General features: G+C 39.5%; 1 long non-coding RNA gene across 5 annotated transcripts; it reads left to right on the plus strand.

Annotated features, from left to right (window-relative positions):
* Nucleotides 1–6,750: 6,750 nt before the first annotated feature.
* Nucleotides 6,751–10,257, plus strand: LOC136538090 (uncharacterized). Of its 5 annotated transcripts, none has more exons than XR_010779201.1 (3): nt 6,761–7,373; nt 7,838–9,548; nt 9,974–10,257. It is a non-coding gene; the product is annotated as an uncharacterized lncRNA (long non-coding RNA). The 5 variants fall into 5 exon arrangements; XR_010779196.1 differs by having other exon boundaries at nt 6,773–7,373; nt 7,838–8,307; nt 9,032–10,257; XR_010779199.1 differs by having other exon boundaries at nt 6,773–7,373; nt 7,838–8,307; nt 9,076–10,257.
* Nucleotides 10,258–15,708: the final 5,451 nt, after the last annotated feature.

Consider the following 15,708-nt stretch of genomic DNA (forward strand, 5'->3'; position numbering starts at 1 on the left):
AGACTAATGTGTTAACCGCAGTTGTCTACAGGTGGCCTGCTTTATAGACAATACGGATTAAAGATCCACTTATCAACACCACTGTATATACAAAAAGGGTCGAAGATAAATAAGCAATATTACAGGTGGCCTACTATGTACTACAAATGCAAGCCTAAAACAGTGGCTACAATATGTCAGCAACCTGTAGCCCTATCATATTTTGGTTGATATGCAGAGCGGTAACTAGCATTGTCAATGGCCTCAACCAGAACTAGAAGTTCCTAAAAACATACAAGGTTCAGCATAGTGTACAACCATGTTTTAAGCTTTGTTTTTCATCCTACTAATAAAGAAGGACCAGCTGCCTAACAATGACAAAACTCCTGCACAATAGATTGCTTGCCCATCTTGCCCTGATACAAAGAAGTTATTTGTTTAAAATAACCGAGTTCTCATTGACTGAAATTACAGGGTTCTAATTTAGCCACTAGGCAACAAAACTTCAGTATAAATCTTGGAACACCAAGTTCCCTTGCCACTGCCAGGGCCGCCTGTGCAAAAAGTTCAGATGCAGGACACATCATGCTTGTGGTAAATAGTATGCACGCTCAGATATAGACAAAAGGCACATCCCCATTAAACTCACCATCAGAATGGTATCTATCCAGATCACAAATCACAAAAATAGAAAAATATAAAGAAGGGTAGTAACTGCAAGTTGCTAATAGTAAGTAGTAGCCTATGTCCAAAGCAATTACTAAAGGCAATTAGCAAGTGGTAACCATTTAACTACAATTGTCCTAAAATTTAGGAGTGATAGGTACAGGACTATAGCAATTTATTCCATTGAACACCTCCGACTGTTGCAGCGAGCGAGCTGACCAATGTGGGAGACATAGTTTAGTCTTCAGCTACATTTTTAAGGCATTAACACTACTTCCAATTCCAGAGTGCAAACTAAAAATAATTTATATCTTCATATTGAACCCTCTTCAGAATATCATTTTCAATTGCACTTGTCGCTACTCCATTGAGCCTTTCTTGTGTCAAGTACTAAGCTTGTAGGATTTTAATAGTACTACGCATGTAGAATTAAATTAACAAGGAGAGTAGCATACGCTAGCAGGAGCAAGGAAGGACTCACCTGCCGACCGACCAGAAGCGCCGCAGTAGCCAGGAGAAGGTCGCTTCATCTGTTCCTTCCGTAGGCCGTAGCCGATGCCAAGATCATAGTCGGCTAGTTGCGGACTCGCGGATGCAGTGCGCCGGTGCTGATGGTGTCAGAAGTCGGAAGGTTGCAACCGATGCAGTCGCATCGGTGCTTCCTATGGGCAGCAGAAAGAAGTTTAATTAGACTCTTATTTACAGATTAGGAGGGCTATTGTTTTGGGGAGCCCAGAGCGACTGCTCCACTTGTGCTAGAGCGTACCCGTTGGTGGAGAAGACGAGAAGAGTCGGTGGCGGTGGAGATTAGGAGTCGACCGCGTCGAGGATGCTCGGTCGCAGACATGGTTTTCATTTTCGAAAATTAAAATTTATTGGGGGCACAGATAAAGAGGATAAACAGGATATATTGGAAATATCGGACCAAATTCAAATAAAACTTAATTTGAATTTAAGTACAACAACAACAAAGCCTTTAAGTCCCAAACAAGTTGGGGTAGGCTAGAGTTGAAACCTAACAAAAGCAATCAAGGTTCAGGCACGTGAATAGCTGTCTTCCGAGCACTCCTATCTAAGGCTAAGTCTTTGGCTATATTCCATCCTTTCAAGTCTCCTTTTATTGCCTCTGCCCAAGTCAACTTCGGTCTTCCTCTGCCTCTCTTCACGTTACTATCCTGACTTAGGATTCCACTACGCACCAGTGCATCTGGAGGTCTCCGTTGCACATGTCCAAACCATCTGAACCGGTGTTGGACAAGCTTTTCTTCAATTGGCGCTACCCCTAATCTCTCATGTATATCATCGTTCCGAACTCGATCCCTTCTTGTATGACCGTAAATCCAACGCAACATACGCATTCCCGCGACACTTAGCTGTTGAATATGTTGTCTTTTCGTAGGCCAACATTCTGCACCATACAACATAGCAGGTCTAATCATCATCCTATAAAACTTGCCTTTTAGCTTCTGTGGTACCCTTTTGTCACATAGGACACCAGACGCTTGCCGCCACTTCATCCACCCTGCTTTGATTCTATGGCTAACATCTTCATCAATATCCCCGTCCCTTTGTAGCATTGATCCTAAATATCAAAAGGTATCCTTCCTAGGTACTACTTGACCTTCCAAACTAACATCTTTCTCCTCTCGAGTAGTAGTGCCGAAGTCACATCTCATATACTCAGTTTTAGTTCTACTAAGTCTAAAACCTTTGGACTCCAAAGTCTCCCGCCATAACTCTAGTTTCTGATTCACTCATGTCCGGCTTTCATCAACTAGCACTACATTGTCCACGAAAAGCATACACCAAGGGATGTCCCCTTGTATGTCCCTTGTGACCTCATCCATCACTAAAGCAAATAAATAAGGGCTCAAAGCTGACCTTTGATGTAGTCCTATCCTAATCGGGAAGTCATCCGTGTCTCCATCACTTGTTCAAACTCTAGTCACAACATTGTTGTACATGTCCTTAATGAGCCCAACGTACTTCGTTGGGACTTTATGTTTGTCCAAAGCCCACCACATAACATTCCTTGGTATTTTATCATAAGCCTTCTCCAAGTCAATAAAAATCATGTGTAGGTCCTTCTTCTTCTCCCTATACCGCTCCATAACTTGTCTTATTAAGAAAATGGCTTCCATGGTTGACCTTCCGGGCATGAAACCAAATTGGTTCATAGAGACCCGTGTTATTGGCTCATCAACTTAATTCCCCGGTAATTTGTACAACTTTGAATATCCCCTTTATTCTTGTAGATCGGTACCAATATACTTCTCCTCCACTCATCAGACATCTTGTTCGATTGAAAAATATGGTTGAACAACTTGGTTAACCATACTACAGCTATGTCCCCGAGGCATTTCCACACCTCGATTGGGATACCATCTGGTCCCATCGCCTTACCTCCTTTCATCATTTTCAACGTCTCTCTGACCTTAGATTCTTGGATTCTTCGCACAAAGCGCCTATTGGTGTTATCAAAAGAGTCATCTAACTGAAAGGTTGTGTCCATATTCTCACCATTGAACAATTTATCAAAATACTCTTGCCATCGATGTCGGATCTCATCCCCCTTTACCAAGAGATGCTCCCTTTCATCCTTAATGCACTTAACTTGGTTGAAGTCCCGTGTCTTTCTCTCACGAACCCTAGTCATCCTATAAATGTCCTTCTCTCCTTTCTTCGTACTCAAATGTTGGTAAAGATCCTCGTACGCTCTACCCTTTGCCACACTTACAGCTCGCTTTGCAGTCTTCTTTGCCACCTTATACTTTTCTATGTTGTCCACACTCCTATCATGGTACAAGCGTCTATAGCATTCTTTCTTCTCCTTAATAGCCCTTTAGACTTCCTCGTTCCACCACCAAGTATCTTTATCCTCACGTCCCCTTCCTTTGGTTACTCTACACACCTCTGAGGCTACCTTCCGAATGTTGGTTGCCATCTTGTCCCATATATTGTTTATGTCATCTTCTTCCTTCCAAGAGCCCTCTTTGATAACCCTTTCCTTAAATACCTCTGACGTCTCTCCTTTCAGTTTCCACCATTTTGTTCTTTCAATCTTAGCTTGTTTATCCCTACGAGCACGCACCTGAAAACAAAAATCTGCCACCAAAACAAAAATCTTAGCTTGTTTAATTTGAATTTAAGTAAATTTAAATAAATTTAAACAAAATTTATACGAAAAAGATAGATATTTTCTTTTCGGTACCTATGGATAAAAAGGATATATCGGAAATATCAGGAGATTTCGGCCGATAAATTTTTCCCTGGTTGCAGATCAAAGCTGCCTCGGATTGATGCAACCTACGCGCACATCGATGCAGCCGGACCGGATCGAGGCTGCCAGCGTCTGGATTCAGGCTGCCCACATGTGGATCGAGACCGCCCACCCTCGAATCAACACCGCCGGCTTTAGATGGAGGCCGGCCCGGTTCGTGGAGACGAGCGCGACGGACACTTGATGAGCACCACATATCCCCGTCCACGCGCGTCGGTGGATCAGGTTGGCGGTTGACGACGAACTGGCATGGGCCGGTGTTGCGGGATCCCGTTGCAGCGGCGGCAAAGTTCGAATCATTTGCGTGTAGCAGTACGTGGCGAGAAGGATGCGGGCGATGAGGAGCTCGCGAACGATGGAGGGGATCTGAAGGGGGTGGGACTGATGGGGGATCGGGGAGAGAAAGGATAGACGTGAGGTTTTGGAGGGATTTCTGGGTCAGCCGGTCAGGAGGGAGCGCGCAGGCATTGGAGGTTGGAATTTTTCTTTTTTTTAAAAAAAAAGCACGAGCGCGTGCGGGGCTTGGCCAATTTTTGGCTCTTGGCTGCGGTTTGCCTAGCGCGGGATACCAAGTTACTGAACTCAATTTTTTGAACTTTTTGATTAGATGTCTAAAAATAAGTATTTTCTTTTTATTATAGGTAATAAATTTACTGCACATATGTTGGAGTTTTAATAATTTTTGAACTTTACTACTCCCACCATCCAAATTAGAAAACATTTTTTCTTTTTTGGGTACATATTTTTTCTATGTACTGAGATATCATATTGTCACGCAAGTTTGTATATTTTCTAACCAAATTTACATATTATCACATTTATTCTATTGTAATTTATATTTATTCTATTGTGATAATAACTAAATTTGGTTAAATAATTCTGTAAATTATCACAACAACATATTTTGAGTCCATAAGCGTTCCATAAAAATTTCAAGCGATTTTAATAAAGTGAGACTATACATCCTTCACAAATAATAACATATCTCACTTAGTTATATAACTCTTTGTGAAATGTGTCCATTTGTGAATAATGTGTAGTATTGTTTTGTTAAAATCATTTGAAATTTTATGCACTGGTTATATACCAAAATCATGTCGTCATGCAAGTATGTAGATTTTTCCTAACCAAATTAAATATTATTACATTTTATTTTCTAGCAATTCTATGAATAATTACAATAGTAACTAAATTTGGTTAAATAATTCTAGAAACTAACATAACATATTTTGGGTCCATAAGCATTCCATAAAAAATCTGAAAATTCTAATAAATTTGGACTATACATCCTTCACAAATTGAAACATCTCTCACTTAGTTATATAACTATGTGTGAGATGTCTCATTTATGAACAATGTGTAGTACCGCTTTGTTAAAAGCATTTGAAATTTTCATGCAACGGTTATATATCAAAATCATGTTGTCATGCAAGTTTGTAGATTTTTTTAACAAAGTTTAGATATTATTACTTTTGAATTTCAATATAATTGAAGTTCAGACATAATTTTATGACCATAAATGAAATCAAATAAGTTCAGCCATTTTCTCACACGAGTTCTACAACTTTAGTTTCGGTTATTTTCTCACACGAGTTCGTTTGAACAAATAAAAAATTTATCAAATTATTAGAATTTCAAACAAAATTTTGATACACTAATGATTTCAAATGAAAAAGTCGTAAACTAAAAAAATTTAGAACTCATCTAGATCTACAACTTCTATTTTGGTGGTTTCTTCATTCAAATTTATTTGAATAATTCAAAATTTGAATATCAAAATTTGACAAGCTCTCGTTCTCCACACTTAAGAAAAAAATGACCAATAAACATCAACAAACATGCAAGTAAGGCTGGATAACGAGCTGGCTCGGCTCGACTCGACTCGTCTCGGCTCGTTCTGGCTCGTTAAGATAACGAGCTAGCTCGGCTCGGCTCGTTATCCTAACGAGCCAGAAAGCCAGGTCGGCTCGGCTCGTTAAAAACTCGAGCAGGCTCGTTAAGCTCGCGAGCCAGATATAAAAAATACACAAAATATAATATTTGTATTTATCTAAAGTTTGAGAATAATAATAATATAAAAAATACATCTAAACCAGTTACCAGTCAATTTATAGAGTCTAGACCAGCTACTAGTCAATTGTAAAGTGCAAGACATGAAGTAATACAAAAACTAATATAAGTTTTGATACTTTTTTTTCCTCGAAGCTTGGCTCGTTTAGCTCGCGAGCGGCTCGCGAGCTGGCTCGAGTTGACTCGTTATAGCTAACGAGTTAAAATCTTGGCTCGGCTCAGCTCGTTAACATAACAAGTCGAGCCGAGCCGAGTCGAGCCAACCACGAGTCGAGCGAGCTAACGAGCTTCGAGTTTTTCGTCCAGCCTTACATGCAAGCGGTTTAGTGGTAGTGGTGGTGTTGTCCTCCCTATTGAGGTTATGTGAGGTTCTAGGTTCGAATCTTATAGGATTCCTCATTTTTATTTTTCTTATCATTTTTTCACGTCATGCTAAATTTGAATTCAAAATATATAAAACTTCAAATAAAATTTTAGGACAGTAAACGATTTCAAATGGACTTTGCTTGAATATTTTCTGAGAAGAGTTGAATATTATTAAGGGGAAGTTATCAAATACAAAAACAACCAAGTGACTTAAAACAAAAATAAAAATTTGATCTTTATATGTATTGTTGGTCACATATATAGTCACAAATACATTTTAAATAAACCAGTTCACGTATGTATATTAGAATTTTGTATGCTTCTCTCTTCTGGCGCGTGAGCAAAAATCATGAAAGATGTCCCACGTGGCAGAGGAGCATGGGAAAAAATAGCGCGGACAGAGGACGCTGATGCGCGCGCTGCGAAAAATTTCCCTTGACCATCCGTGACTTATCCCCTTCCTTGTCTTCTCCCAAATCAATCTTCGTTTTCCTCAGCTCCTGGCCATTCCATTCGCCGTTCTCCATCATGGTCTGCTCCCCGCTACTGGACCAAGGGCGGCACCCTGCGCAGCTTCCCCGTCGGAGGTGGCACCCGCAAGAAGCCCTCATCGTCGTCGGAGTTGCCACGGAGACTGCTGCGGCGGCCCCCGCGGCGGCGGGGGAGGACTCCTCGCGCACCTGCTGCTGCTCGGGTTCGGCCTCTCCGACTCACCCTCCGTCGACTCCCCACCGCCGATATCCTCTTGCGCCGCCCTCCGTCGACTCCCCTGCGCCGAGATGCTCGTGCGCCGGGCCACGGGAGCGAGGAACGAGGGCTCCTACTCCGCGCGACGCCGCCAAGGAGCTCCGGCGGCGCACGGCGTCCGCCTCGTCCGGCCAGGCCTCTCACTTCCATCCTGCGCCGGGCCCCCGGAGCCGGGAACGCGGGCCCCTCCACGCGACATCGCCGATGCCCATCCGACGGCGGAGGATCCAAGCACGGCGTCTGCTCCGACCTGCAGTTCAATCATGTACGTGCTTGCTAGTAGTAGATGCCTAATACTGTATTCATTTTTGTGTGGTACTTATGGTATATATAAAAAATAAAAACTTGATGGTTAGTAGTAGTAGTATCAGGGTAACGTCTGCATCTGACACGGATGCTGCCTGCAATCTCAACTTCAGATTAGAGGATTCCTCTTGTTTTATATTGGGTGATTGGATAGATTACTTGTGATTTTTTATATGATTTTTGGTTGCAGTACCAGGTAATGACCTTAGGATCTCAACGTGTGCTTTACAAATTCATAAATCTGTAGTTCAATCCCCGCATCATGTGTTAGGCGAACGATTGATCTACTATGTTCAAATTTTATTAATAAACGAGAGTTTATGTATACGATTATATTGTGTACATGACTGAGGTCAGCTTGTAGGCATGTCTAGGTTTCTGCCTCTTTATAGATGATACTGAACCGGTCTTCTTGTGCTGCAGGCAATCCTTGGATAGTTGGGTGACAGGTGGCAAGGGGCATATGTGACTCGCCGGTTCATTCGTCAATTGCGGATGAAGCGTGCCTTGAGGATCAACAACCCTAGTGAGGTCCACTTGAATTTTTTTACGACCACAATTCTTAGGTCTCAAAGATTTGACATCTACTGGTATGCCATGTGCCAAGCAATTTGTTTGCTCTCTGCCATACTCGTATTGTACGCACATGGACATGGTACTTTGCAGCAATAAGTGTTGTGCTGTTTCGTTGTAATGTGCCATTAGTGCTTAATTGAAGCAAATCTTCATATATGTCTTGCCTTTGTCTTTGTGTCAAATTCTTGAGCATATTTATTGCTTCTTGTAGGAGTTGCTGATAATCTTTATCATCCGAGTCGGACAACTCCTCTTCGTCAAATATGATGTCAACAACATATGTGTACACACCAAAGTCGTGTATGACATCATCCAAGGTATCTCCTACAAAAACAAATTCTACAACTTTTATTTTGGTTGTTTATCCATCCGAGATCCTTTACTACCACTGCACAACTCTATAAAAGCTTGTGTTGCATATTTGGGCATCCAAAAGATCTCAAATAATAAAAAGTTTGAACTACAAAGTTGTAAATCTCGTCGAGTACTACAAGTTTGGTATGAAGTTCGTCTTTATCGAACATCATATGAGAAAGTAATGTGTGGAGGTGTAAATTAAATACAAAATAAGTTTTAAAGTTATATTTACACATTTCTATGTGGGGGAATATATTTGCTTAATCTCTTCTATACTTTACTCTATTTCACACTAGGCTGGAGGCCCATTTATGTAAGTTCAACGCTCATTCAGTGGACCCTGCCCTCCCCTCAAAAGAAAAATGCAAAACTGAAGCCATAAATAATTCCACGGTTTGTCATTGCTGAGTCAGCCATGTGTGTTTCAAAACTGCATATCCTCGGTGCTATTTCTGAATCTCCACAGAAAATGTTGTCAGTAACATTTATAATGACACTTTCGCTGCATTACTCATAATTGTGTCTAACTAAATGGCAACAATGTGAAACTGCATACTAGCAAACATGTAGAAGAGCTGCATACGCATGCCTTTTGAATTATGTTTGCCATATTTGTACTATGGCAACCGTAGTACTCCGTAGTTATTTGACTTGTGACTGTTTCTCTTTGCTTTGCCTGTACAGTTTCTTTAGGTCTCTTGTACCTAACTCCTCTCCTTTACAAATAGAAATTGGCACATCTGATTCCAGTTCATTAGTAAAAAAAAGGCAACCTTACTAAGTTGAGCAGCTGGCCATCGTGATCCATGCAGAGGGTCGTCTCCAGGTTAGTTGAGATTAATCACCATGCCCTTCACCTATATAGATAGCAATTTCCTCTGGGATATATGATTTTGTGTATTAGATTTTTGTCCAATACCTTTTCAATGGCATGGATCGTTGCCATTTATTCCTATTTTAGTTTGATACATCTGCAGTCAGTCATATCAGGAACTCAAAATCCCTCATCAGCCACTTTTGTCAAAATTAGTTTGTTACCACACATTTAAGCGGAGCTCCAAATTTTTTTGCCAGTTTATCATATTTTGGCATGGACTAATGATTGTTTAATATATGGATTATCAGGTAGTCAAACATTTCTGAAAACATGAATTACTTTGCTAGTATCCCGTTCTTTGCAGGTGTCTCGTGAAGTAATAAGGTAAATTTGATGAACTTCAATTTCAACAGACCTAGAGAAAATATAATCATTGGAATATCTAGTACTTGCTTTGTTCATTATAGTATCATGGTAATCATAGCTGAATGCATATAATGATGCTTGCTGCAACTTTGAGCCATATATTTTCATACTGAAGTCTGAAGTAGGAATGGTCGAAGTATTCTTCATACAAATATTGTTTCAAGAACATTGCCCAATTAGTTGAGATGAAACAAACTGTTTGAGTCCACTTTATGTAATTCATAACACAGTATTCATAATCAGTCAGGCATGGCATATATTATTGTAGAAGCTTTATTATTGTTCTACATCTCAACATTGAATTTGTCTTAGTTTTAGAAGCTTTATTTTCCAATTAATGTATAGAAAAATTCTTAAACTATTTTCTTTTTCTTGAATTGCAGGTTACTAATGTTGCGTGGCATCCCTAGACACCTTGTTCAAGTCTAAAGTATGATGGATGCAAGCTCGTGAAGTTGGAGAGAATACATTTTTCTTTTATTGTCGAACCCTTTGAGAATTCACATTCTATATGTAAATATTCTAGATGATGGTCATGATATTTTGAATATTACCACAAAACATGTTGGAGGCTGTTTTCGAATTTCCTATTTCATTGTGATGGCGCTTGTTTCATATTGCCTCAAATATCATTTAAAGGCTAGACTAAAATGCCTTTTTTGTGGCCTTTGTGTGCATTTTATAACATTGAGATAATTTTTTCTTGAGTGATTACTTATTTGATTTAACTTTTTTTTGGTTGCCATACATGACCGTTTTTTATAACTTTTTGTTAGACTCAAAACAACAAAAAATGTTTGCACTCAGGTTTTGATCATAGGAAACAATATCTTGACAATGTGTTGTAAATTTGACGGGTATTCATGTGGATGAAAAGATGAAATTCTTGATCAACATATACAGTGATAGGTTAGTGGGTTCGTGTAACAATGTCAAAAATATCTATATTACTCTCATTTAACTTCACATATTTTTTTGGTTTCTAGTTTTTTCTTCCCCATTGTATGTGTTCTTGTGATCTGGCTCCATCTAGAGTGTCTTGACCTCGGCCTATAAATTGACAATAGGCTCTGGCATCGAACTAATTAACCTTTTTAATCGTCTACCCCATTGCTACTTGATTTTCATGTGATGACTACGTTGTGGTTGCCTAACAGCTTCGACGACACTTAGGTGCGATGTCTGTGTCGCCTATGAATAGAAAGGTTCACGTGTATATGTTTCTTTGTAACACTTGGGCTGTAACATTTTTTGTGTTACTACAGGGCATATATTTGTAACACATTTTATGTGTTCCATTTATGTGTAACAACATAGTACACTTTTGTAATATTTTGCTTGTAACAATAATTTTGTGTTACTATAATTATTGTCAGTAACACATTTTTTTATTAAAAATGTTTTGTGTTACAATCGAAGTCTGTAACACACTATTTCGTGTTACTATGAAATTTCACTGGAACACATTGATGAATATGTTACAAGAAAGTGCTACAATATCCTTATTTTATAGTAGCTGCTCAATTCAGAGTGGACTACAAATGATAGACGGGGCTGTCACCTCCCGCTGCTACCACCGAACCAGAGAATAGGGTGTACTCACAGGCAGACCATCGTATAAGCACCATGCTTACACGAGGCTCGACTACTTAGCCCAATCGATAAACTAGCCGGCTAAGCGCTCTATGAACCCACACACAAAAGTAATGATAATCTCAACTAAGCAAGATACATATTAAAAGTAAGCATAGCATATAAATAGGAATATGATGAATTTATAATAAGTCTTACAAGATGTGGATGTGAAGATACAAGGCTTTGCTGAGCCGACTAGATCTATAACTTGAGCATGAGCCCAACTCGACCCTCACTCCCAAGCTACTAATCTACTACATTAGAGAGTCTAGACCTTATCCTCGTAGTGTATCTTGATCTCTGAACGAGCGGTATGAATTAGGGTTTTAGGGATGCTCTCCGGAGGGGGGTAGGTGTGGGGCTATAACCCCTGATACCAGCAGGGCTATACATGGGCTGAGTCACTAAGGGAGGCCTAGCCCATAAGACTACACCTAGGCCACACCACTAGTGGAGGCCTAGCCCACGAGACCACACCATACAAGGCATGATACCGGTCAGCGTGCCTCGTAAGACTGCATGAAGATTTCCTATGATCTAGGAGACCTGCTAAGATACACCAAATCCCATAATATCTGTAACTTCATGTCTTATAAAATCGATTAGGATAGAAACAACTGATCTGTAACCCTACCCCCTGAGCTATATAAGGTGGGTAGGGACCCCCCTCGTTTTCATCTGATCATACGTAATACAACCCACCAAAAGACATAGGACACAGGGTATTACGCCAAGTCGGTGGCCTAAACCTATCTAATCTCTATCTCTTGTGTTCTGTGCCACCATCTAGTTCCCTCACGCGCACCTCCACCAATTCATCTACTACCATAGGCATACCCCTTGGTAGACTGCCGAACGTCTTTCGTCAATAGTAGGGGCTGCTATATATAGGTCGAAGCATCAATTTTGGACCCTCGGATCAAACTGACTTGAAAGAACAGCGTAGATGCAATCTAGGAGGCGGTGGAGAACCGACATTCGAAGGAGGGCTAACAAGTTGGCCCAGGGGGCTAGGTGGCCTACAGGTGGGGCTAGGGTTTGCCTTCAAGAGTCTTTCCCACGTCGGTTTCGCTACGGATAAACGTGATTTGCTTTGATGAATGGTTGTGAGCTTGTTGTTGAATTTAGAACTTCCACTTGTAGAATTTGGGGGATTGACTCCCCCACACTTTACTCAAAGTGTGTTATGCTCATAAAGGCAAGGCAGAGATCAAGTGCATGGGCTCTGTTGGTGGAAAAACACCAATAGAACCAAATCTTATTTACTCTTCTCTAGCCTTAGGCATATTGAATCATGATAGAGCTAATGTTATGTGCATTATTTATTCTTATAACATGGCTGATAAGATCAGAAGGATGTAGCATTTTGACTGTGACAAAAAGAGTGAAGTTGCTTAACCTATGGAAGGATTACCCATCTTTATAATGTATCAAACTTTACATGATTATGACTATTATCTTCCAAGGGTGAGATATACAAAATTTTAGCTCATTTGGTTAAGACTATGAGATCAAGAAAGTGGTACTATGAATAAGCTTAAGGAACAAAACATGTTGAGTTAATCAGGTTGGATTAAGCAAAATTGTAACTCAAACATGTTTGTTTCTTCATTTATGAGCATACCAAGATCAAGAGGAAAATCATGACCACTTACCTTAAGATGTTACCTTCATTATTTGAGCATGATGACACCATGTGATGAAGGGTAGATGACTTGTGGTGGTCTTCTCTTCCTTCTTGAAGGTTTCCTTGCTTGAGTTATTCATGAGCATCTTGTCTCCTATGTCGCACTCCTTCTTTCTTATTCTTTTGTTGTGCCATGTTTTTGTGGATCTTGGCATCGTGTTGGACCTTCTTCTCTACTCATTGTTTCTTCTCTGCAAAGGATTAGTGGACAACACGTACCTGAAGGAATATACAAATGATTCAAAGCAAGGATAGAGTTGTCATAGAGCTGAAGGTCATTTCGATGCTATAACAGAGTTGGCTTGAGCATTTCAGTTAGCATAAAATATTTATCCCATGTTTTAAATAATGTGCCTTTTTATTCACCACTACATCAAATTTTCAACAAGGTTAAGGTAAAGATGTGTGAGATTGTTCTGAAGAATACCTCTAACCTTGATTTGTTTCTACGAATGATCTCCAAACATTCTCAACAAAATTTGAATATTTTCCTACAAGGGTTAGTCCATATATACAACCGAATTCTATACAAGTATGTTTTCATTCAATAATCATGTCTGAATAATATTCCGAAGCATACTTATAATAGAACAAGGAAGCTTGAAAGACTAAAGAGATTCATTAAAGTAGACACAAGAATATGTATGGTGACCCAAAGGAGCATGATTATTTAAATTTTTACTTGTTAGAGATTTAGCAAGTTGAGCTCATCATAAAGGTAGGGATGACCAAGACAAACTAGCAACATGACATGAGATATTTTGAAGAATTCCATCCCCCATACTTGAATTCTGCAGAATGCAGAATCAAGTTTGGATGATAGAATTCTCCTGTGAATGTGATTTTATGTTGCATAATGCTTGGTTGGATATTGTGTTTTCCTTCTTTTTACTAAAATGGTTAGTCACAAACATACCTAAAGGAGGCTTATCCAATTTACCTATTCACGAGAGCTCATAGTCCATTAAGCAGGACCTTTCCTTGTATTAAGCCTCGATCCTGGAGATGAGGATATGGAGAATTGCATGCTCTTCTTCCATCAACCTTTCTTGATTTTTGTTGATTCTAGGTTCATGAATTGGGGTTCATTGGAGATGCAACTCAAGTTGCTCCTTGATTGTCTAACGGTGTGGTGGAGAGTTGTTCTTCTTTGTTTGTTAACGATACGCTAGCCATCTTGATGGTCAAAGAATGAACCTCATTGGTATTTGCATGAAAGCTTCATCTCCAATGGCTTATGGATGTCTTCTTGTGCACATGATTTCTTAAGACACTATCGATAGACCTCCATTGATTACTGACGTCCTGCTTCTCATTAGACTCCTAGCTTGAGTCCTAGAAAGGCTCAATGCTTGGTTGCCTTCGACGTTACTTATGGCCTACTGATTTGTTCATCTACTTCCTATGAGTGAGTGCTTTTATTGTAGATTCTTTTTGTGGCACTCGTATCCTTCTTCTTTGTTCCATCACTGAAGTGGTGGTTCGGTTTGAGTTCATAGATTCATACCAAAACATGAATAGGCATAGCTTCTTTCCTGCAAAATGTGAATGGACATGTACCCGAGGGAATACAACAAATTTGAAATACGGGTTGTTATCCATAATTTGTGTGGTTCTCATCTATGCTAATGAAAAGGTGGTTTTTGAATTACTTTAGCATGGATTGTTTATCATGTTTGATAACAAATTTTTATTTGTTCACTACATTCAAGCATGGTTGAAGGCAAAGGTAACTTGCAACAAAGGACAAAGTGAATGAATTTTGATACTCACAGTTCTTCCTTCAATGAAGTATGAGCTGGGTCTTCTTTGTGCAAAGTTATTGGAGTTCATCGCATGCCTTGAATCATCTTTGATGTGAATTCGTCTATTGACTTACTAGGATTTAACTTGAGAGTTTTCTACAGGGGTTAGTCCAACAAAATATCTAGTGTCTACACAAGCAACTTTTAGTTCAATATCCAAACTAAACTCCATGTCTAATTTGATTAAGGAAGACTATTTAACCTAAGCACCATGCTTAATTTAAAAAGACTTTGGAAGTATGTCTAGTACTTCCAAACCAAAGCATACTATGATAGACAAAGGGAGCATGAAAGCACTATAGAGATGTACATAAATGGAGATGAAAGAGCATGATCATGGCGAGGAATTTTTGTTTTTTACTAATCATGAGCCTTCATGTGCTCATATTTTTTTCATAAAGATGCAAGTGGGATGGATATATGAAAGGAACTAAACATGTTGTGGATTTGATATGAGAAAATTTCAAACTAAATAGAATGAATGCATGGATTATTCCAAGTAAACATGCAATGGAATGCAATAATTAAAAGATAACTACTCATCAGGTTTAAAGTCCATGGGCAAGACTATCTCACCTTTCTTTATCATACTTACCATGACTCACACGACGGAATTTGTGAGTAGTGCAGTGTCTGTATTCGTCACTTGAGATGTAATTTGAATTCTTGTGACGTCGACCTTTTTCTCCAATCTACACTATATATATATATACAAACCTATGAGATGGCAGGGTTCTAGTATTGGTGGATCATGAATGTTTCAGGCACCTTGGGGTTCTTCAATGTTTCTTCTTTTCTTGTGGAAGCTTGCCAGAAGGTCAAAACGGCATATGTGTCCTGTCTTATTCCATAATTCAACAAAACAAAGGTAATCCTACTAAAGCTAGTGGTATGTTAATGATGTAAATCTTTATGCCAATTGTTTCCCCGACAATAGTGCCAAAAATGCTTGATGGTATTTATAAGTGCAAATAGAATATGAAGGATTCTG

Source organism: Miscanthus floridulus, chromosome 1 (assembly GCF_019320115.1).
Source record: "Miscanthus floridulus cultivar M001 chromosome 1, ASM1932011v1, whole genome shotgun sequence".
NCBI lineage: Eukaryota > Viridiplantae > Streptophyta > Magnoliopsida > Poales > Poaceae > Miscanthus > Miscanthus floridulus.